At 42.9% G+C, this 23,353-nt stretch overlaps 1 protein-coding gene and 2 long non-coding RNA genes across 7 annotated transcripts in view; 1 reads left to right on the forward strand and 2 right to left on the reverse strand.

Annotated features, from left to right (window-relative positions):
- Nucleotides 1-23,353, forward strand: part of ascc3 (activating signal cointegrator 1 complex subunit 3) — a 368,031-nt gene that overhangs the window by 162,260 nt on the left and 182,418 nt on the right. The gene's annotated exons all lie outside the window — the stretch shown is intronic.
- Nucleotides 9,974-11,021, reverse strand: LOC145547662 (uncharacterized). The gene is made up of 3 exons (XR_014083959.1): nucleotides 10,820-11,021; nucleotides 10,669-10,721; nucleotides 9,974-10,263 (listed from the first exon to the last, which is right to left on the reverse strand). It is a non-coding gene; the product is annotated as an uncharacterized LOC145547662 (long non-coding RNA).
- Nucleotides 11,312-15,754, reverse strand: LOC145547680 (uncharacterized). Of its 2 annotated transcripts, none has more exons than XR_014083983.1 (2): nucleotides 14,801-15,754; nucleotides 11,312-11,617 (listed from the first exon to the last, which is right to left on the reverse strand). It is a non-coding gene; the product is annotated as an uncharacterized LOC145547680 (long non-coding RNA). The 2 variants fall into 2 exon arrangements; XR_014083984.1 differs by lacking the exon at nucleotides 14,801-15,754 and adding an exon at nucleotides 12,261-12,461.

Below are 23,353 nucleotides of genomic sequence, written 5' to 3' on the forward strand. Positions count from 1 at the left end.
AATTATATTTAGCTCTCTAACTCTTATTTAATAAGAAGAGTTTGAAACGGGATGGAGCGGCTGAGTGTTACCACTAGCCTACTCTGTATGGGAGCTGAGAGCAGAGGAACTATTGCAGCCAACAGGAAAACAAAGTAAAGTATTCCTTTATTTCTTACCATCTTCAATTTAGAGTCTTTAAAACCACAAAATAAAATCTGAATAATTTTCTAGAAAGCTCATAACTTAAACCTTTAAATTTAAGTTATGATACTTCCCAAATATTCAATTCCTACATATTTATAGGTTCTCAGCCAGATGAACCCTCCCCACTCTCCCCGAGCCCCTGCCCCTCCCCCAAAAAAGTTTAAAGCAACTTAAATTTAAATTTAAATAACACATGACTTGCATTGAGAACCACTGCAATAAATCAATATTTATCAGGAATTTTATTAAGTGGAGTTACTTATTTAAACTTTTTTATTTAGAGCCTTAAGTTTTTGTAAAGGTTTAGCAGAGATTAGATCTGTGACACTGAACCAAATTCATATCTAAGCAACATTTGAATCTTAGTTTGACTTCTGTGGGTTTCAACAAGTTTGTTTATTGAGAAAAACATTTTTGTTATTCATTGCTACTTACTAGTCATTTTTGATGGTGCAGCTTGAACACACGCACCCCCCCCCCCCCCCCCCCCCCCCACACACACACACACACACAAAAACAAATTTTACAATACATTTTTTTTTCCATCAATGTTTTTTATTATTAGCATTGTGTTTTTTTTTACAAATATGTCTGCCATAAAACATACAACCAATACAGTCAACAAGACCAACAAAACGCCCTCATAGGTACACACTTGCATAAGTCTTTTAAGCATACCGGAGATAATAGTCCACTGTTGAGGCTCCTTTGTTTACCATTGTGGTCCAACATAAGTCTTGACTTTAGCCGAGTTCTTCTTCTTGAGACAAGTCCACCCCTTCAACAAAATTCAGAAATGGTCTCCAAATGGTTTCAAATAATTCGCTTTTCCCTTTTTGGAGATACGTTTTACGTTCCAGAGGTAAAGTCTTCAGCATGTGTTCGATCCATTGTTTTATACCTGGACCTGTTGTTCTTTTCCAGAATAGTGCTATCAGTCTCTTAGCTTCTAATAGACACATGTCTATCAACAGTTGTTCGCTTTTAGTAAACAAAGAATTTTTTGGATATAGACCTAAAATTAGAAAAACCGGATCTAATTCTACATCTTTTGAGACTAGATGTTCTACAGTTTCTTTTATTGCTCTAAACATTTTGTGCACATGTCTGGTATATTAGAATTGTACCGATTCAATTTGACTGGTGTAATATATATTCGCATTAACCATTTTGGGAGTATATTCATTTGGTAGCTGTTGATCCTGCCAATCAGTAGTAACCTTAATTCTCGCTTAAGGTTACTACCTTAAGCGAGAATTAACTGTTAGTTTCCGAGCCCTTATACAGATAGACTGCCAGTCCTCCTGTGACAAGTTTACTCCCAGGTCTGATTTCCAGGCTTCCAGTTTCAATACTGAGTCTTCTGAAGAATTAAGGACCATAAAGTTGTAGAATTCTGAAATTGCACCTTTTCTTGTGCTGTCTTTGTTAGCAATTTCTTCTAGATGGGACTTTGGTGGTTTGGTTAGTCCTTTGTTTTTTGACCCAATATAGCTCCTAAGCTGAAGGTATTTAAGGAAATACTTTCTATTTATATTCAATTTCTGTCTGAATTCTTCAAAAGACATCATGTAAGCTGAATTTTCTTGGTATAAAGCTTGAATTGTATCTACTCCTTTTGTGACCCATTGTTTAAATACTTGATCTGCTCTTCCTGGAGTAAAGTCTTGGTTTCCCCAAATGGGAGTAAATTGTGATAATAGAACTGGTTCTTTTGCAATTTTTTTACGTCATACCATATTTTGATCATGTTTTTAACTATAGGGTTAATCGTTTTTCCCAACAATTTTGGAACTGAATCAGAAAAAATAAATAAAGGTAAGGGTGGACTTACTGACTCAGATTCCATTTCTGTCCAACGCGGGCCGTCCTTGGCACTAAAATAGTATCTAATAGTCCTAAGTTGGGCTGCCCAGTAAAACCACTTAATGTTCGGACACCCTAGACCTCCCTCATTGTGAGGTAAATGTAAGAGCGACATTCTAATCCTGGGCCGTTTATTTTTCCATAAAAACCCACCAGTCAATTTCCTAAAATTATCAAACCAGTTTGCAGGAGGCGGCAGGGGTACATTCTGAAAAATATACAATACTTTTGGGAGTATATTCATTTGGTAGCTGTTGATCCTGCCAATCAGTGATAGGGGAAGGGACATCCATCTATTGATAGTTTCAGTAATTTAATATCCTGAGTAATTTTGTTAAATGTTCATAGTTCTCTTGGTAATCATATCAAGATTTGGAAATATTTGAATTCCTAAATAAGTGAGTTCACCAACAATCTTAAATTCTGACCTTATTTCTGAGGACATTTCTTTTTCATCCAATAGTAGTAAAGAAGATTTAATTGTATTTATTTTATACCCTGAAATATGCCCAAATTCCTCTATTAACTTAAGTAAACTTGGAATAGATTCTTTTAAGTTTGAAATGAACATAATTATATCATCTGCATATAATGAAAGTTTGTGATTTACTTGTCTAATTGAAATGCCTGTTATGGCTTTATGGGACCTTACAGCTATAGCAAAAGGTTCCAATGCTAAAGTAAATAGTAAAGGGGATAAAGGACATCCTTGCCAACATCCTTGTTTGATGTTGATTGGTTTAGACACATTTTTATTTGTTAAAATTTCCGTAGTAGGATTTAAATATAGTAGATGTATCCATTTTTTAAAATTATTTTCATAACCGAAACGATTTAAAATGTTGAATAGATAGGGCCATTCGACTCGGTCGAACGCTTTCTCAGCATCTAGAGAAAGAAGTGCTTTTCCTGATTTCACCCCTGTATTGTGAATAATGTTTAGAAGCCTCCTCACATTATGCAGACCATGCTGTCCCAGAATAAAGCCATTTTGATCCCTGTGTATCACTGAATGGAGTGACTCTTGTAGACTAATCGCTAATATTTTACAGATTATTTTTAGGTCAGAGTTAAGCAAACTTATTGGCCTCATGTTTTCACATTTATTGCTGGGTTTCCCTGGTTTGGGAAGCATCGAAATTAAAGCACTTGTCAGATTTTGGTAGGCCACCATTACAATATGCCTCTTGAAACATCTCTAACATAGGGCTTATTAAACGCTTTTTAAATTTTTTATAGAAGTCTATAGGGAACCCATCTGGCCCAGCTTTCTTCCCTGCCTTCATGCAGTCTATAGCCTGACCAAGTTCTTCTCCCGTAATTTCAGCTTCCAGCTGTTCTCTATAATTTTCATCTATCGAGGGAATAGTTAACTTGTTTAAAAATGAGTTGTGTTCTTGAATAACAGAGGTGTCTTGAGAATCATACAATTTTTCATAGTATTTCCTAAACTCATTACTTATTTTGATTGGGTCTACTAATGTTTCTCCTTTACTATCAATAATAGAAGTTATATTTTTTTGCACTTCCAACTGTTTTATTTGAAATGGCAAGAGTTTCCCTTGTTTTTCTCCTTGTTCATAGAATGACTGATTTAATCTTAATAAACTGGAGGCCGCTCTGTCTGCAGATTCTTTTTCATATTGTGCCTTTAATAACAGCAATTCCTTCTCAGATTCTGTGTTGCCATTTCTAAAAACCTGTGCTTCTAATGATTTAATTTTAGATTCTAATTGTCTGTTCTTACGCTGCTCTTTAGATTTTGATGCTGTGTAGCTAATTATATAACCCCTTAAGCATGCCTTAAAAGCATCCCATTTTAAACAGGCTGAAGTTTGAGTGGTGTTGATACTGAAATATTCGTCTATCCTTTCTCCAACATAATTAAGAAATTTCTCGTCTTTCAGCCATTTCTGGTGTAAACACCATCTAGGAGGATCTTTCAGGCATTTGCTAGAATATATTAAATTACAGGGAGCGTGGTCTGATAGAAGTATGCTATCATAGGAAGAATCAGTTATATTTGAGAGTAACTGTTGAAATAAAAAAATAATCGATGCGTGAGTATGTTCTAAATGTTCTTGAATGGCATCAGTAGATTGTTTCAGTAGGTTTTAAGTGTCTCCAGATATCTAGCAGATTTAATTCTTTCATACAATTATATATTGTTTCTCTACTTCTCGTGTATGTTTGATCAGTTCCTGAAGTTCTGTCCAGAGTGGGGTCTAGGACACAATTCCAATCAACCCCTATTATATATTTTCCTGGCAACAACGATAAGACAAGAAAGAAATTGGTATAGAAAACATCATCATCAGAGTTGGGACCATACACATTTACTAGATTCAGGGTTTCATGTAAGATAGACCCCTGAATAATCAGATATCTCCCCAATTTATCTTTAATAACATTGGTGACCTGAAAAGGAACAGATTTATGAATTAGTCATTACTCCCCTGGCTCTTGATGTAAACGAAGCTGCATATAAATCCCCCTGCCACCTCCTACATAATTTTATATTTTCTTCCTCCAAGAGATGGGTCTCCTGTAAAAATACTATTTTAGAATTTAGATCTTTCAGTTTGTTCATGACTTGTTTGATTTTTTTTTGTTTTATGTAAGCCTCTACAGTTTCAGGATGTGCATTTAATTTCTGTTCTCTGCATCATGTCACCATAAAAGGTCACTGATGCGGTAACATTGCAACTGTGTCCAAGAGGGTCAAGAAAAATAACTGAACAATTAACGTACTCCCACATACCCTGAACCACTAGAACAAACAAAACCCCATTCCCAACCAAAAAGTTAGGCCCTCCCAATATAATGCTTCCAACAACTGGCATATGTAGATCCTTAAGATCTATTCTCTCGCTTACTATTACTGCCACCAACAAGTAAAAAACAGATGTATATATTGTGCCCGACCGTCTCCTGGGTTTCCAACAGTCTAATTATCCCTATATTTTTAAGGTGGTCCCTAATATATGTACAACAAAGGTAGAATATCCTGAGTACTGAACCTCAAAATATAAGGTAAATACAATAAAGAGTATTGTAAAGAGTGAAACTCCACGCTATACATTGTGAACATAAAGATGGACTAACAGAAATATAAATTGGACAAAGAGACGCACCATTGCTACAATCTAACGGTATTGAATCTTTTCAGTCACTCCGTTACACTTATCTGACTCCTCTGAGTCCGATCAATGAACGCTTGGACCTCAGCTGGTGTGTTGAACCTGAAAGGTTCCCCTTGGTACGTCAGGATCAGTTTAGCCGGAGGGATGATGCCATGTCTCAGCCCGAGCTCGCGGAGGCGTTTGTGGACTCCATCATACTGTTTGGGCTGCTTGTGTATGTCCGCAGAAACATCGTTGTAGAGTCTCACCCGTTGGTTTTTATAGAGGATATCCGTTTTTGCCCTGCTTGCTTTAAGTATTGTGTCCTTTTATTTATAGTTGAGGAACCGCATTATTACGGTTCTTGGAGGTGCCTCTGCGTTTCTATTCGGGCCGACCCGGTGGGCTCTTTCGAGAATCAGCGGGTTTCTCAGGGCACATTGTTCCAACACTTCTGGTAACCAGCTTTCCAAAAATTCACAGGCATCGGAGCCTTCTGCTCCTTCAGGGAGGTTCACCAATCTGAGGTTGTTGAGGCGAGATCTAATTTCCATGTCGACCATTTTTTCCTCCAGTCGCTTCTTCGTTTCTTCCAAGCTCGTAACGTTGTTAATTAGCGGCAATTGCTCGTCCTCCACCGTGGATAAATGTTCCTCTGCCTGTGTCAAACGCTTCGCACATTCTCCCACTGCTTCTATGGCTGTCATAACACCGTCAAATCTTTCAGATAAATCGGACTTTAAGCTTTTAATTGCTCCAAGTATTTCTGCTTTGTCGCAGAGTGAGTTGTTCATTTCGCTGTTGTTAGCCGCTAGCTCTCCATCTACTCCTTTGCTGCTATTTGGCTCCTTGCTAACTTTCTTGCTAGCTTTGTTTGTGCTAGGCTCCGCTTTTAGGGGTCCGTAGTCCGTCAGCTTGAATTGCAAAGTTATTCTTGACTTATCTTTGCTCGGTTTTCTAGGTCCTGGCATAGTTTCATCCAAATCAGTCACAGATACCGTTGCTGTAGCGTTCAGTAGATTTAAAAGGGATTTTTAAGGATTCTTGTCAGGAGCGGTGTCTGACGCGACCTTCTACCTTGCGCTCATACCCTGAAGTCCTTTACAATACGTTTTTACAATATGTAAAAACTTTGCCGACCTCCCTAAAATTGCTCTTAAAAAATGTCCCTTCTTATGGTTCCCCCCAATAATGAGATGATATTTATTTATGCCCTTGGCCATAAGTAGTACACTGTCTGGAATGTCCCCTCACAGCATGCTACCGTCTGGTGACCTTCCGGACAGTAGTATGGAAAGTCACCGGACAGGCTGGAAGTACTCTCAAGGACACCTGTCAGAAATGCTTGCAGTTGTCCTTCTGACTTCTACAACATGTTTCCTACCCAAATAATTCCACTGTTGCAGTCAATATTTGAAAATGTTTTCATTTTTTTCATTCACAGTCTTTGCCTCCAACAATGCATAAAACAATAATTGGACAGTAGCCAGGGGTGAAATTCTTGGAGGTACTATGACAAAAGTGTGTGTGTGTATATATGTGTGCGTGTGCGTGTGTGTGTGTGTGTGTGTGTGTGTGTGTGTGTGTGTGTGCGTGTGCGGTGGTGTGCGTGTGTGTGTGTGTGTATATATATATATATATATATATATATATATATCTGTATATGTATATATAGTGGCTTCTTTTTGTGCTTTGGAGTTTCTGTGCTGATGAAATTTTTGCAAAGCGATAAAAGCTGGGTAGCTCTTGCAAAATAGAGCTGTATTTCCCACAGCCAACTGGCTGCAATGTTGACACCTTGAGATGCCATGAGACCTAAATTCTGAACATCATGGCATGGAGTGGATCCCAGTTTTCCATGTCTGGCATATAACCAGTCATTTTAGCTTTTAAACTGATTCTATTGATCCTGTGTCCACACAGAGGGACAATCAGTAGCCTAGCATCATGACCTGTTTGTACTGAAGATCCTGCAGCTTCCACTTCTCTTCCTAACATGGCGCCTCCTCACCATGACTCTCATACTGATAGGTGGAACCACAGAGCTCTGTTAAGTTAAAAGCACATCTTTTAACTTAACAGTTAAAAGATGTGCTTGAGTAGACACTGTCCCTATCTGGAAACATCCCCCTAGGCTATTACAGATATTCACATGTATTTGATCGTTGATGTTCCCTTTCATTTCATCTTCTGAAGTTGGGATATTTTTCCTTCAAAAGGTTCCAGAGGAATCACCTCAAAGCAGATGTTGGACTAGATTTTATCCAGTCCAACATCACACCATGTCTCTGTGGCCTGATAAGCTTCTGTTTTTCTGAGGAATGGGCCTTAGCATTTAACAGAATAAAAAATCTAACTCTTTACAATGGGCCCTTTGTCTAACAACATGTAACTCTTTCTCGACCTTGGTAAAGCGTCTCAACATTTCCCCTGTTGGGCTCTGAAGAGACCAAAACAAAAGGGGGAGACAAACCCTTGAGTAGACACTGTCCCTATCTGGAAGCATCCCCCTAGGCTATTACAGATATTCACATGTATTTGATCATTGATGTTCTCTTTCATTTCATAATTCATGTTGTCTTTCATTTCATTTCACTTGCATTTGGTGGAGGTAAAAACAGATAGGGCATCCGAGGCGGTGGATCGAAATCACAATGTCCCCCTTACAGTCTAATGAAGAGTATGTAAAGAAATGAAATGTTAATAGATGTTAAAGTGTTAAATAGTTAAATGTTAAAAATAATAAAATATTAAGATAATATGTAAAAGTTAATTAACTATAAAAGAGTAAAATGTTAAAAGAATATTCTAAAGGTTAATACACAATGAAAAGAATAAAATGTTAAGATAATATTTTAAAGTCACTGAAATGTAAAATGAAGAAAATGTCGAAGATATTTAAAAGTTAATAAAATGTAAAATGAATAAAATGTTAAGGTGATATTTTCAAAGTTAATAAAATGTAAAATGAAGAAAATGTCAAGATTGTATTTAAAAGTTAATAAACCAAAAATTAATAAAATGTTAAGATAACTAGAAAATTCCTGCAGAAATTTTACGGGGCCTGCCAAAGTGTGCCCGTCGGCTTTAATATAACATTTTAGCTATAGTTTGCACACTGATATTTAAACCTGAAAATGAATAGGAAGCATAAACATACAACACCAAAAGACTTTACTTTCTTCAACAATGTTCAATGACTGAACACTGGACGAAAAGTGGGATTTTTGACCCTGTATTCTGACGCGAATGCAGCTAGTCAGCAACAGATATCGACAGCAATCAACAGTTGGTGGGGCAGCAGCGCAGTTTCGTCGGCCACAGTCGAATGCTGTCGAATGCGGAATCCTACAAGGGGGGGAGGAGGGGTGGGGAGGTGCGAGGGAAGTACGGGGGGAGGGGGTGTTAACAGCTTAACGACTCTACTTAACATGTGAATAGCAACAGGAGACCCAAGTGAATTTGTCAGTCATTGGATGAAAAAACAATGACATCACAATTCATTACGTACATGTGATTGGTTGGTAGATATCTCCCTATTGGACACACTAGACCAGTGGTCCCCGACCCCCGGTCCGTGGACCAGTACCGGTCCGTGGACCAATTGGTACTGGGCCGCGCAAGAAATAGTGAAATATTTCCGTTTTATGTATTATTTGAGTCTGGAGGATCATTTATTTTGAAAATCCTTTAACCGGATTCTCTCAGTTACTTGCGCGCCAACACTGAGCCCACAAGCAGCAAAATGAGTAAGAAACAGATCAGATGTCTTTGGAAAGTTTCTTTGCAAAGGGGAAAAGGCCCAGAGAAGAGACAGGAGAATGGTGAGTCCCACATTACAAGCCCGCTCTGCGTAACATGCAGCGACCGGCTGCTAATGAGGCAATGAAGCTTCAAGCTGCTTCGCCACGTAGAGACCAAGCAGGCTGTGGATATAAGCAACACTTCGGGTGTCATTGTCTCTCATCACTCCCAGATCAGACCGTCTCGTTGCAGAGAAACAAGCTCAGGGCTCCCGTTAGTCAGTATCGTGAGTTAAAGTTTTCATGAAAGTAAAATGTTCGTTTTTATGGCGCATCTGTATCTTATTTTGAAGAGATATGTAAACGTTATCATAGCGACTAGAGCCAGAGAGGGTTTAGGCAGTGGTCGAGAGGAGATGAGTAGAGCTTGAGTCTTAAGTCTGGTTTAGACGGAAAGATTTAAGAATTGTCGGCCGATTCTCCAAACTTCTGTGACCACAGAGCTGATAAAAGTCCAACAGGGTCGATAGGTTCGCGTGTCCAAGGCAGGAGCAACACGAACCGATTCCAGTCATGAACATCCCGATTCCAGAGGATAATCCTGTAAAACCCCCAACATAGCGGGAATTTAGAATAACCAAACACGGATGACGATGTAGAAGCAATAGTGATAGTTTGTGGAGTCATTTGAAGAGATAAAAGAAAAGGCGGTGAATAAAAGACGACGGGAGCAGCAGCTCTATTTGCTGCACTATGATTTGGAGGTGAATATGTTTTTTCATAGTTAACATTTTTAACTGAATAAACATAATAATGACCTTTAGATTTAATAATAAACATTTCCACATACCATCTCCGATATCCACCGGACTCAGTTGTCAGCTGTCAGCTGTTTGGGATTCCCCTCTGTTCTGACATCACCGCGCTTTTTGATTGGCTACCTGTCACATTCAGCAGGTCGTATTCTCGTTCCCAAACATGGAAAAACCCCACAGGTTGCGATAAAAACTCCAAGACAACCCAAATTGGGTATATTCAGGATTTAACGGGAACACCAAATGCTTGTCTACTTCTGGGCCGTGTGGTGGTGGCTTTCTTTCTGAGCATGATCCAACATACAAACGCTTATGACGCAACATGCTGTATTTAGGGTTCGCTTCAAGTCTCTCTTGTAGTTTGGAGCAGAGGTTGCCGAGCTCCTGGCTGCGGAAACTTGGTGGTCTCACAATCCAGCCCGATACACCCTCAAAGACGCCATCCTCTTCATCAGACATGAGGTCAATGGTGACACCTTCCCAAAAGGAAATCTCCTCTGCTGCCAGGACGCTCTCCCTCGCCTCCAGCAGCTGTTGACACAGAACAGACATTAAGTCATAAAGAATCTTTATGAAAACATATTGTTGAAACTATACTGACATTTAAGTATCTTGGTTTAGAAACAACAAATATGGGGATGTGTAATCCATTTGTCATTGAAAACTATGGTTATGTGGTAAAGTATCAACTCCTGGATATCATGTGAATAAACATGATATTTAACAAAACAAAACATTTGTCATTTGTCATTAACCATTGAGGCTACATTAAAATTATTGCACACCATCTTGTCCCAAAATGTTACAGCTTCTTAAGAAAATTTAATATTATTTTTCTTTTCACTGCTGATTGCATTCATACACACATATATACAAACATGCATGCAAAACTGATGCATTTGATTCAATTGTAACATCTCTAGTAATAAATCTTACCTGCTTCTTTCTTTAGCTACATCTGGATGACTGGCAGTAGGTCCTGGATGCAGCTGGAAAAAATTTTTGCGCATTGTCAATACATAGCACAATTACATTATGTACATAAACAATGTTGAAGCATAAAATAACATTCTAAAATAGTAGATACACACAGTTGCATCTCTGTCCTCATTACGGACATCAGAACGTTCCTTAAGAGTCTGATTGACACAAATGTGACTCATTCTGTGGAGTCTGTGGAAATAAATGTAAAATGAAAAAAATATTGAGGCGAATATATCGCTTTCTCAAAAATACTTAAGTAAATAAGTTAAAATTATTCTCAACCAACCATTATACAGTCGGGAATCGATGCAGTGATTATACATACCGGCTTCATGACTTAAGAGGGTCCATGATAAGAGGGCATAAGAGGGCAAAAAAATACATTCTAAAAGTTATTTTTTCAAAAGTTACGTGATAGTATATTTTATTTTTATTATAATTAATTGCTAAAATGTTTTTAGCAATTAATTATGTTTATTTACTCAATTCTACTTTGCGCTGTCTCCTTTTTAGTTTATACAGAATATGATTCATAATCCGTGTGTAACGAGTATGCAAAATCAGCCAGAACCCAAAACGCAGCCAAGACCAGAGATCAGATCAAAAAGTTTATTACTAAATAAAGGGAAGGGGGTGGGTTCCACAGGGAGTGGTCACACTGGTGAGTGAGGAAGTGGGGGACCAGCGGGGTCGGGGAGCCAGCTTGGAGGGGGTAGGGTGAAAGGGTAGAGGGGGCCGCAGGGAGGAACTAGATGACAGGGACAAAATCCACAAACCAGAGGCTAGTCGTTAACACAGTCCAGGGTCATGCACGGGGGTTTCTCAGGCAAGGTAATCCAATAGACGGCAACCAGGAGGCAGGGTCAGGACCAGGCAGGGTTCAGCAACAGGAGGGCACAATCTTCAGAGCAGAGGGAAAAGGCAAAATCAGTGGTCAAAAACAGGCAGGATCAGAAAACCAGTAGACTACTTGGAACATGGACAAGGCTTGAAAGCTGTGACAGTGGCAACAGACGGTCTCGCACTGAGCTGGTGACGAGCAGCTGTTTAAATAGGGAGCAGCACAGAGCAGGTGAGGGTAATGAGTAATCAGCCCACTGAAGATGGAGCTGAAGGGCTGAAATCATGACATCACCTCCCCCTCAAGGGGCGGCTCTTGACGCCCCTCTGGGCTGGTCCGGATGCTGGCGGTGGAACTTGCGGACAAGGTCCTTGTCCAGGACCAGGCGAGAAGGAACCCAGGACCTCTCCTCAGGACCATAACCTTTCCAGTCCACAAGATATTGGATGCCACGGCCCCAACGTCGGGAACGCAGTAACCGCCTCACAGTAAAGGCAGGGGCCCCATCAATGAGTCGGGGGGGTGGAGGGGGTTTGGCTGGAGGGCACAACCTGGATGACATCAGTGGTTTGATCTTGGAGACATGGAAGGTGGGGTGTACCCGTAATGAAGGCGGTAGCTTGAGACGTACCGCTACTGGGTTAACAATCTTAGTAACAGGAAATGGGCCCACAAAACGGGGTGCCAACTTGCGGTTCTCTACCTTGATGGGCAGATCCTTTGTAGATAACCACACCCTCTGACCGACCAGGTATCTCGGGGCTTGGGATCTGTGGCGATTGGCATTCCTGGCATAAACCGCAGAAGTCTTGCAGAGAGTAGCTCTGGCCCTTCTCCAAACTCTGAGACAGCGACGTGCTGATAAATGGGCAGCAGGGACCTGGGTGGCTCCCTCCTGAACAGAGAGAATGGGTGGCTGATAGCCAAAAACGACATGAAATGGTGACAGACCTGTGGAGCTCGATGGTAATCCATTAATGGCATATTCAACCCAAGGTAAGTTCTGGGACCAGCGACTAGGAGCGTCCATGCAAAGGATGCGCAACTTGGACTCTACTTCCTGATTTATCCTCTCTGTCTGGCCATCCGTCTGAGGGTGAAAACCTGAAGAAAGACTGACCTCAATGCCGAGAAGGGTGCAAAACTCACTCCAAAAACGGGAAATGAATTGTGGTCCTCTATCAGATACAATGTTGCGGGGAATGCCATGAAGTCTGAACACCTCTCGAGCCATCACACTAGCGAGATCAGGTGCTGAAGGTAACTTGTGTAAAGGAATGAGGTGGGTCATCTTGGAGAACCTGTCAACCACAGTGAGGAGTACCGTGTTACCTTGAGAGGGAGGCAGGCCGGTGACAAAATCCATAGAGATGTGGGACCATGGTCGATGAGGAATCGGCAGAGGCCTCAGAAGACCAGCTGGGGGGCGTCTGGAGGGCTTAACTCTGGAACAGGTGACACATGCTAAAACAAACTCTCGTGTGTCCTTTCTCAGAGTGGGCCACCAGAATCCTGACTGGACCACAGCCAGAGTCTTTGTAATACCTGGATGACAGAAAAGTTTAGAGCCATGACAGAATTGAAGGACTTTAGGTACCATCTCTTCAGGAACAAACAGAAGACCCTCAGGACATTGAGCTGGAGGTGGTTGTTTCCGATGACTCCTCCTGAGCAAGGTCTCTATTCTGGTTAGAGCTAACCTGGTCTTGGAGGGAAGGATGTAGTCATGGTCAACAGAATCAGAAGAGCAGACAGAGGACAGATGAAGTCTTGAAAGGGCATCTGGTTTGACGTTCTTGCTGCCAGGTCGGTAGGCCAGAGTGAAGTCAAATCTGCTAAAAAACAGTGCCCATCTAGCCTGTCGTGGGTTCAGTCTCCTGGCTGACTTGAGGTATTCCAAGTTCTTATGGTCTGTCCACACAGTAAAAGGAAGTGCCGACCCCTCCAGCCAGTGCCTCCATTCTTCCAATGCTAGTTTAATAGCTAACAACTCTCTGTCTCCTACGTCGTAGTTTCTCTCGGAGGCAGAGAGCCGGCGAGAAAAGAAGGCACAAGGATGTAGCCTGGCATCATCTGCAAACCGTTGCGACAGGACGGCTCCAACCCCAGTATCTGAAGCATCAACCTCCACAACAAAAGGGTTAGACGGATCAGGAAAACGCAGAATGGGAGCTGAAGTGAAAAGACTTTTCAGCTTACCAAAAACATGTTCTGCCTCTGAAGACCACTGGAACTGAGTCTTGGTGGAAGTGAGTTGATGAAGAGGGGCAGCCACTGAACTATAACCCTTGATAAAACGGCGATAAAAATTGGCAAATCCAAGAAACCGTTGAAGTTCCTTCCGACTGGATGGTTTGGGCCACTCCAAGACGGCTGCCACCTTTGATGGATCCATGGTAATCCTGCCAGGAGCAATGATAAAACCCAAGAAGGATACAGATGGCTGATGAAAAGCACATTTCTCCGCCTTCACGAATAGATTATTCTGGAGGAGCCTAAGAAGAACCTCACGAACATGCTTGATGTGGGTGGGGAGATCCTTGGAAAAAATCAAAATGTCATCGAGGTATACAAAAACAAATCTGTTTAACATATCCCTTAAGACATCGTTAACCAATGCCTGGAAAACGGCTGGGGCATTGGTGAGCCCAAAGGGCATGACCAGATATTCATAGTGCCCTGAAGGGGTGTTAAAAGCCGTCTTCCACTCATCTCCCTCCCTTATACGGACCAGATGGTAGGCATTGCGCAGATCCAGCTTAGTAAATACAGTACTTCCTTGAAGGAGCTCAAAGGCAGAAGTCATGAGAGGTAGAGGGTACCTGTTCTTGACAGTAATTTCGTTAAGACCTCGATAATCGATGCAGGGCCTGAGAGATCCATCCTTCTTGCCCACAAAAAAGAATCCTGCACCTGCTGGAGAGGAAGACTTTCTTATAAGACCTGCTTTGAGGGCATCGGAAAGGTATTTCTCCATAGCCTCTCTTTCAGGACCAGAAATGGAATACAATCTGCCCCTGGGTGGGGTGGTTCCAGGGCGGAGGTCAATGGCACAGTCGTACTCTCTATGGGGAGGCAGAGAAGTGGCCTTTGATTTGTTAAACACCTCACACAGATCATGGTAAACCTTAGGGACTTTAGACAAATCTGGATAGTCATGGTTGACCTCACAGGGGGAAGCCATGATGGGGGCTTCCTTTAAACAAGAAGTGGAGCAAGATGAACCCCAAGACTGAACCTCACCCGTGAGCCAATTGATGACTGGACTGTGCTTGATTAGCCATGGGCGTCCCAGAATCACGGGGATCTCAGGAGACCTGGTCAGCAGAAACGTGATCCTGTCGTGATGATTTCCTGAAATCAGTACAGACACAGGCTTAGTGCAGTGGGTTATTTGATCAATCAGATGCCCATCAATAGCAAAAATCTCACGTGGTTTATCTAGAGGTTCCAACTCCAAGGCGAGCGCATGTGCTAGGCTAACATCAATAAAGTCAGCATCAGCCCCAGAATCAATGAAAACAGGAACCTCCCTGCCTTCAGGAGAGTCAGAAAATCTGATGGTGCACTGGTTGTGTGGAGGGTTCTGAGATCTGAGGATAGGGCTCAGCAAAGACCCCCCGGGCTTTACTGAGCCTGTCCTTTTGACGGACAGCAAAGAGCGCGATGGTTTCTCTCTCCACAGTAGAAACACAGGTGATTTCTGAACCTCCTCTCCCTCTCTTCAGCAGAGAGCCTGGTCCTACCCAACTGCATGGGCTCCTCAGTGCCAGCAGGGGGAGTTGTGGAGACCTGTGGCATGCTGCAGGGACTGACCTGGACAGTTGAAACCCTTCTTTGATAATTAGCTGAAGACCTCTCCCTCTTACGTTCACGAAGACGTTGATCAATCCGTGTGGCAAGCCTTTCTAAGGCCTCAAGGGTCCTCGGAGGGTCACGGGCAGCAATCTCATCCTTAATCTCATCTGACAGGCCCTGGTAAAAAACGTCAAACAGGGCTTCATTATTCCAAAGGCAACTGGACTTCAAGGCATGGAAATTGATTATGTAGTCAGTAACAGGTCGAGAGCCCTGTTTGAGAGAAAACAGTCTCCTGGCAGCCTCCCTCTCAGGACGGACTGGATCAAAAACCCTCTTCATTTCTTCAGAAAAATCAAAAAATGAGTCACAGCTGTCGGCATCATTCTCCCATTCAGAAGTTCCCCACTGCTTTGCCTTACCAGAAAGTAGAGAGATGGTGTAGGCCACCTTGGCCCGCTCAGAAGGGAAGGCAGAGGGCTGGAGTTCAAAAAGCAGAGAACACTGAGTTAAAAAAGGTCGGCACTGTTCGGGATCCCCATCAAAACGCTCTGGGGGGGGGATCTTAGGTTCATTGTTAGCGTTAGCTGAGGGAGTGACAGCTAGAGGACGTGGTGGTGTAATGGAGGGCCTAGCTTGAGTTTGGGAATCTTTTAGAGATGAAAGTCCCTGTAAAAGCTCCTGGACATTTCTTTCTAGGCCAGTAATGGCATTCTCCACACTAGAACACCAAACCGGATTAGGCTGTGGGTTCATACTGGCGAGATCGTACTGTAACGAGTATGCAAAATCAGCCAGAACCCAAAACGCAGCCAAGACCAGAGATCAGATCAAAAAGTTTATTACTAAATAAAGGGAAGGGGGTGGGTTCCACAGGAGTGGTCACACTGGTGAGTGAGGAAGTGGGGGACCAGCGGGGTCGGGGAGCCAGCTTGGAGGGGGTAGGGTGAAAGGGTAGAGGGGGCCGCAGGGAGGAACTAGATGACAGGGACAAAATCCACAAACCAGAGGCTAGTCGTTAACACAGTCCAGGGTCATGCACGGGGGTTTCTCAGGCAAGGTAATCCAATAGACGGCAACCAGGAGGCAGGGTCAGGACCAGGCAGGGTTCAGCAACAGGAGGGCACAATCTTCAGAGCAGAGGGAAAAGGCAAAATCAGTGGTCAAAAACAGGCAGGATCAGAAAACCAGTAGACTACTTGGAACATGGACAAGGCTTGAAAGCTGTGACAGTGGCAACAGACGGTCTCGCACTGAGCTGGTGACGAGCAGCTGTTTAAATAGGGAGCAGCACAGAGCAGGTGAGGGTAATGAGTAATCAGCCCACTGAAGATGGAGCTGAAGGGCTGAAATCATGACACCGTGAGTTATATTTAATGCTTAACTAACAAAACTAAAAAAAGAATACAAATGTTTATACTCTGTCAGAAGGTATCACAAACTTTCAACCATTTTGTTCTTCAATTTAAACTTGAGAGTTAAGCAACTGAATACTGAAAAATCTGTAGTTTCTTAAGTCCTGTATTGTGTTGTGGAATGACCACTACCACTCCAATATAGCATGACTCTGGGTCTTTAAAGCAATCAGTGAACATTAATATTAGTTTGAATATTATTCACAAAAATACTTTATGTACAATGAACCACTCTGGAACATGGTTTTTATTATTATTTTTGATTAAGTTGTGCAATTCCTCCCATCACAAGATAAATCTTTAGATAGGAGGAATGTCAAAGTAAGATCACGTTTCACAAACGTCTATTGTATGTAATCATGCATATTCTTCTTTTATATCATCAATTCAACCAAAACTAAGTTTTTCAGTGCTCCTAAAAGACGTGTAATATATATTTTAATGGATAAGATAGATTGTTTTCTCCAAACATACTTCTTTATGGTGAACAGAAATTAAAAAGGATTAGCTACAAAATGAATAAGAGTCAAAAGGCGGTGCTCAACAGTTGATTTGCATTTGCATGGCACTCAGCAACTTCATTTAAATACGGAAACCTCTGCTAGGCACAAGGGAGGGTGGGGGGGGGGATAGGGGAACACAGACACACAGCGTTTTTGACCATTTTTGGCAATGTTCGACTTTGACCAAGACCTCTTGCCACAAGCCCTCAATCTCCATGCGCACGGCAGAACAAGGTGTCAATAGCTGACGAAAATCCCATTTTTCGTCCTGTGGAAGCTCTTTCCAGATCCATCACCATAGTTCTATGGTTGATCTGGTTCACTGCATCAGTGAACTGGTAGAACCTTAAACTTAATAATCTTCTGTCCGAGTGTGATGGAGACCAGGGGTTCCATCCCATGTTGATTATTGATATTATGTTATTTTCAGTTCAAATGTATTTTGTATCAGTTCTTTATTTCAGTTACTTTGACATTTGGTGAACATTCTTTTTGGGTAGGGAGACTGGCCATCTTTCCTGTTCAGAGAATGTGGGGGGGGGAATGTCAGTTTGTTTTGATTTAGATTAGTCAATTTGAGTTAATTGAGTACTTACCTTTCTGGGTGTGTCTCAGCAAGGTGGAGCAGACAGGGAGACAAATGCTCCTGGAACATACCAGCTTCCATTAAGAGGGGTAACACTCTGAGGATTTATTTTGTTATTGATACTTTTTGATTGACCTTAGAATAGTTTAGTTTTTGTATGCATGTAAATATTTGTTGGAGCATTTATTGTTGGTAGGTTTGTGTAAATAGTGTTTGTTGTTTGTCCTTTTTTTGTGGTCACCCCTTCACCTGGTGTAAGTGGAACTTGCCTCAGGTATAAGTGTAAGCTGCTGTGTTTCACTAAGTGTGGTTGTTGATGAGGATGTTGGTGTAACTTGGAGCTCCGAAATAAAAACACCTCAAAGACATATTGTCGCCTCACTTCCTCCTTACCAAAGCAGAGCCTCCGCCGGTCAAAGTGACAAATGGTGTCAGAAGTGTGGCTTTTGGAGGAACAATGAGACGATGATAAGAGGTGGTAAAAGAAGTAATGAAACTGAGAATCCAGAGAGCACTGCTGCTATGAGTGGAGCTGATGTGGCTACTGGTACTAGCACTGATGACAAACTGGATCAGCTGGCAAGCCTCGTCAAGTCACTGATGCAGTCTCAAACTGCCCGAGACCAGCAGATTGAGAAGGAATCAGCACGCCAAGAAGTAAGATGGAAGAATTTGCAACAACAGTTTCGACAGCTCCAGACTCATGTGGAGGAATTGAAGGAGGAACGACAGCATGAGGGTGACTATTTGGAGGAGGATCCTCACACTCATGATTATGACGGAGACAGCCATGATGATGGACAAAGTCAGATGTCCTACCAGCTACCAGCCACACAGAGGGAGCCGAAGCTGCTTCCACTGGCTTCTGATGATGATGTGGAGCACTTCTTAACAACTTTTGAAAGGATAGCTAAGGTCTGTAATTGGCCTAAAGAAGAGTGGGCGGTCCGACTAGTGCCACTTCTTACTGGGAAAGCACGTAGTGCTTATGTGCTGATGGACATTGCAGATTCTCACATGTATGACAAGGTGAAATATGCCATTCTGACCAAATATGAGATAACTGCCGACACCTACAGAAGGAGGTTTCGATCCCTGGACATTCATGGGTGAGACACCAAAAGAACTTTATGTTCGACTCAAAGACATGTTCTTTAAGTGGGTCAAACCAGAGACTTCTACAGTGAATGACATTTCAGAACTGATGATCATGGAGCAGTTCCTGAGGATGGTGAATCCGGACTTGGAGGTGTGGATCCGGGAACGAGCCCCAAAGTCTGCAGAGGAGGCCGCAAGTTTAGCAGAAGTCTTCTTGTCAGCAAGAACGGGGACCAGAAGAGCCCACTTTGGCCGTGAAAACTTTCCTATGGGAAGAAGTAAGTCTGATGGGGGTGAAAGGGGTGGTGTTATAGGCCAGGCTAGGAGTTATTCAGCTACCAAGTCATTTTCTGTGGCTAAACCTAACCCTGCTAAGAATTACTCTTCCTCAAGACCAGATGTCAGATGTTTTCAGTGCAACAGAATGGGTCATACACAGTACACATGTCCTGCCACTACACGGAGTAAACCCTCCCTTCTTTGTTCGGTACCCAGACCACTCTCCCCATCCCTTGCCCCTGAACCTGCTCACACAGTCCCTGTGTTAGTTAATGGTCAACGTGAAACAGCTTTGCTAGACACAGGAAGTTTCAAGTCTGTGGTTCTGTCTCCGCCAAGGCTGCCCTTTGTCACCGATTCTGTTCATTACTTTTATGGACAGAATTTCTAGGCGCAGCCGAGGTGTTGAGGGGATCCGTTTTGGTGGCCTTAGGATCGCATCTCTGCTTTTTGCGGATGATGTGGTCCTGTTGGCTTCATCGGAACGTGATCTGCAGCTCTCACTGGAGCGGTTCGCAGCCGAGTGTGAAGCGGCCGGGATGAGGCTCAGTGCCTCCAAATCCGAGGCCATGGTCTTGAGCCGGAAAAGGGTAGAGTGCCTTCTCCGGGTCAGGGGGGTCGTCCTGCCTCAAGTGGAGGAGTTTAAGTATCTGGGGATCTTGTTCACGAATGAGGGAAGAAGGGAGCGGGAGATCGACAGGCGGATTGGGGCAGCGTCTACTGTGAAGCGGGCGCTGTACCGGTCCGTCGTGGTGAAGAGAGAGCTGAGCCAAAAAGCGAAGCTCTCGATTTACCGGTCGATCTACGTTCCCACCCTCATTTATGGTCATGAGCTTTGGGTCATGACTGAAAGAACGAGATCACGGGTACAAGCGGCCGAAATGAGTTTCCTCCGCAGGGTGGCTGGGCTCTCCCTTAGAGATAGGGTGAGAAGCTCGGTCATCCGGGAGGGACTCAGAGTAGAGCCGCTGCTCCTCCACGTCGAGAGGAGCCTGTTGAGGTGGCTCGGGCATCTGGTAAGGATGCCTCCTGGACGCCTCCCTGGTGAGGTGTTCCGGGCACGTCCCACCGGGAGGAGGCCTCGGGGAAGACCCAGGACACGCTGGAGGGATTACGTCTCTCGGCTGGCCTGGGAACGCCTTGGGATTCCCCCGGAGGAGCTGGAAGAAGTGGCTGGGGAGAGGGAAGTCTGGGCCTCCCTTCTGAAGCTGCTGCCCCCGCGACCCGACCCCGGATAAGCGGAAGAAAATTAATGGATGGATGGATGGGTTCTGTCTAGCTTAGTGCCAAGAGAACTGTGGAGTGATGCTAAGACAAAAATAAGTTGCATTCACGGTGATGAAATGGAGTATCCTGTAGCTGAGATTTATTTAACTATAGGAGGTCAGACATTTCTATTACCTGTAGCATTAGCATCAAGGCTTCCTTATGCTGTAATTTTGGGCTTAGATGTCCCCACTTTGACTGATTTAGTGTCAAACACAGCAGCTGGACATTTGACTCAAACTGATTGCCATGAGGGAACACAGTTCAAAACTCGGAACACTACACTCTTACAGAAAAATGTCCCCATAGTGACAGGAGCAGAACTTTCTTCTCCAATCTGTAGCTTGGTCACTACTAGAGCCCAGGCAGTACGGAACTCACTTAAAGAATTACCATTCTATGATGTAGAACTGGAGGTGGGCAGTGTAAAACCATCCAAATCCAGAGCTCAAAGAAGGAAGGAGAAGTTTTTAGGTTCAGCCAAAATGGAGGTGGAAGAACAGATGAAACTTTGCCCGTTGTTTGACTTTGATATTCCTGCAAACATTTCTGCCCATCAGAGATCAGACCCAACATTAAAACCATGGTTTGATAAGGTTACAGAAGTTGAGGGAAAGAAGCAGGGTAAAATAAATGCCATGGAAGATGCAACTTATATTGTGAAGAATGATGTCCTTTATCAGGTTAAGGGCAGATCAGAAGCCATTGCTTTACCACAGCAGCTAAGGGGAAAAGTGATGGAACTCGCTCATTCAGTTCCTTGGGCCGGGCACCTGGGATTTCAGAAATCCCTTCATAGAATAGCAAGTCGGTTTGTGTGGCCAGGCATGTACACACAGGTTCAACAGTTCTGCTCTTCCTGTCACACATGTCAGTTGACTACGAACAGAGGTGTTTCTAAAGCTCATCTACAGCCATTACCTATCATAGAAACACCATTTGAAAGGATAGGAATGGATGTGGTAGGTCCCCTGGAGAAAAGCTCCTCTGGTAACCGTTACATTCTGGTTATCTGTGATTACGCTACAAGATACCCTGAAGCTTTTCCTTTGAGATCAGTGAAAGCTAAACAAGTAGCTAACTGTTTGCTTCATCTGTTTTCACGGGTAGGCATTCCTAAAGAGATCCTTATAGACTGCGGGACTAATTTTCTGTCAAACCTTTTGAAGCAGGTCTATCAGTTGTTAGGTATAAAGGGTATAAACACCACCCCATACTACCCCCAGTCAGATGGACTGGTTGAACGATTTAACCAAACACTGAAGAACATGCTGCGCAAGTTTGTTTCAGAGACTGGCAGGGAGTGGGACAAATGGCTGCCCTATATGCTTTTTGCATATCGAGAAGTTCCACAAGCATCAACTGGATTCTCTCCATTCGAGCTGCTGTATGGACGACAAGTGAGGGGGGCCGTTGGATCTTCTTAAAGAACAATGGGAAAGTCCAAGTCCATCGGGTGAGCATGTGGTGTCCTATGTGATAAAAATGAGAGAGAGACTTGAACAAATGGCTGTATTGGCACATCAACACATGAAAACTGCTCAAGCTAAACAAAAAACCTGGTACGATAAAAATGCCAGGGAGAGGAGTTTTCATCCTGGACAGAAAGTGTTGTTGTTGCTCCCCACCAGTGACAATAAGCTTCTCACTAAATGGCAGGGCCCTTATGAGGTCACACGGTGTGTTGGAAAGCTCAATTATGAACTGTATATGCCAGAAAGGAAGAAGAAACATCAGACTTTTCATATTAATCTGTTGAAACAATACCACGACTCACCACAGCAGTTTGCCATGTCGTCTGCTTCTCAGTCTTCTCAGCAGGATCTAGTGCGGAATGAGGAACATGCAGAAACTGTTTTGCCGCAACTCTTTGTGCGTGTGGTGGACGAAGAGGAGGAAAATGAGCTATTTTTTCCAGCCTGTAGCTCTGTACCTGTTTCAATTTCTCTCTCTCATCTTCAGCCATCCCAACAGCAGGACATAAAAGCCCTTTTGGATTCTGAGCTGTTTCAGGAAAAACCTGGGTTCACAAGCCTGATAAAACACAGGGTTCACCTTAGAGACAATGCTGCACCCCGCAGGAAGTTCTACAGGGTTCCAGAACGTCTCGTCCCACAACTCAAGACTGAGATACAGTTCATGTTAGAGCTGGGGATCATTGAGCCCTCTGTAAGTGAATGGTGCAGTCCAGTAGTGCTAGTACCAAAAAAGGATGGCACTTGAAGATTTTGTATTGATTTTAGATACCTCAATAGTGTCTCTAAATTTGACCCTTATCCAATGCCTCGCATTGATGAACTGTTGGAGAGAGTTGGGAGATGCAATTTTATCACCACACTTGACCTCAGCAAGGGCTACTGGCAGCTATCCCACCTTAGAATAGTTTAGTTTTTGTATGCATGTAAATATTTGTTGGAGCATTTATTGTTGGTAGGTTTGTGTAAATAGTGTTTGTTGTTTGTCCTTTTTTTTGTGGTCACCCCTTCACCTGGTGTAAGTGGAACTTGCCTCAGGTATAAGTGTAAGCTGCTGTGTTTCACTAAGTGTGGTTGTTGATGAGGATGCTGGTGTAACTTGGAGCTCCGAAATAAAAACACCTCAAAGACATATTGTCGCCTCACTTCCTCCTTACCAAAGCAGAGCCTCCGCCGGTCAAAGTGACACCGAGACTGATGACTTTAAGCTTCGCACATCTAGTTCTCACTCACGGTACAAAATAATACAAAATTAAGACAGTCGATAATTGTTTATTTCTCTAAATTTTTCAGCCTTCATACTAAGGATTTTAATTCACACTCAAATATTCAGAGAAATAATAATTTCATCTAAATAAAATATGAATAGTCACAGG

Source organism: Poecilia reticulata, chromosome 16, assembly GCF_904066995.2.
Source record: "Poecilia reticulata chromosome 16, P_reticulata-male-v2, whole genome shotgun sequence".
In the NCBI taxonomy this organism is placed as follows: domain Eukaryota; kingdom Metazoa; phylum Chordata; class Actinopteri; order Cyprinodontiformes; family Poeciliidae; genus Poecilia; species Poecilia reticulata.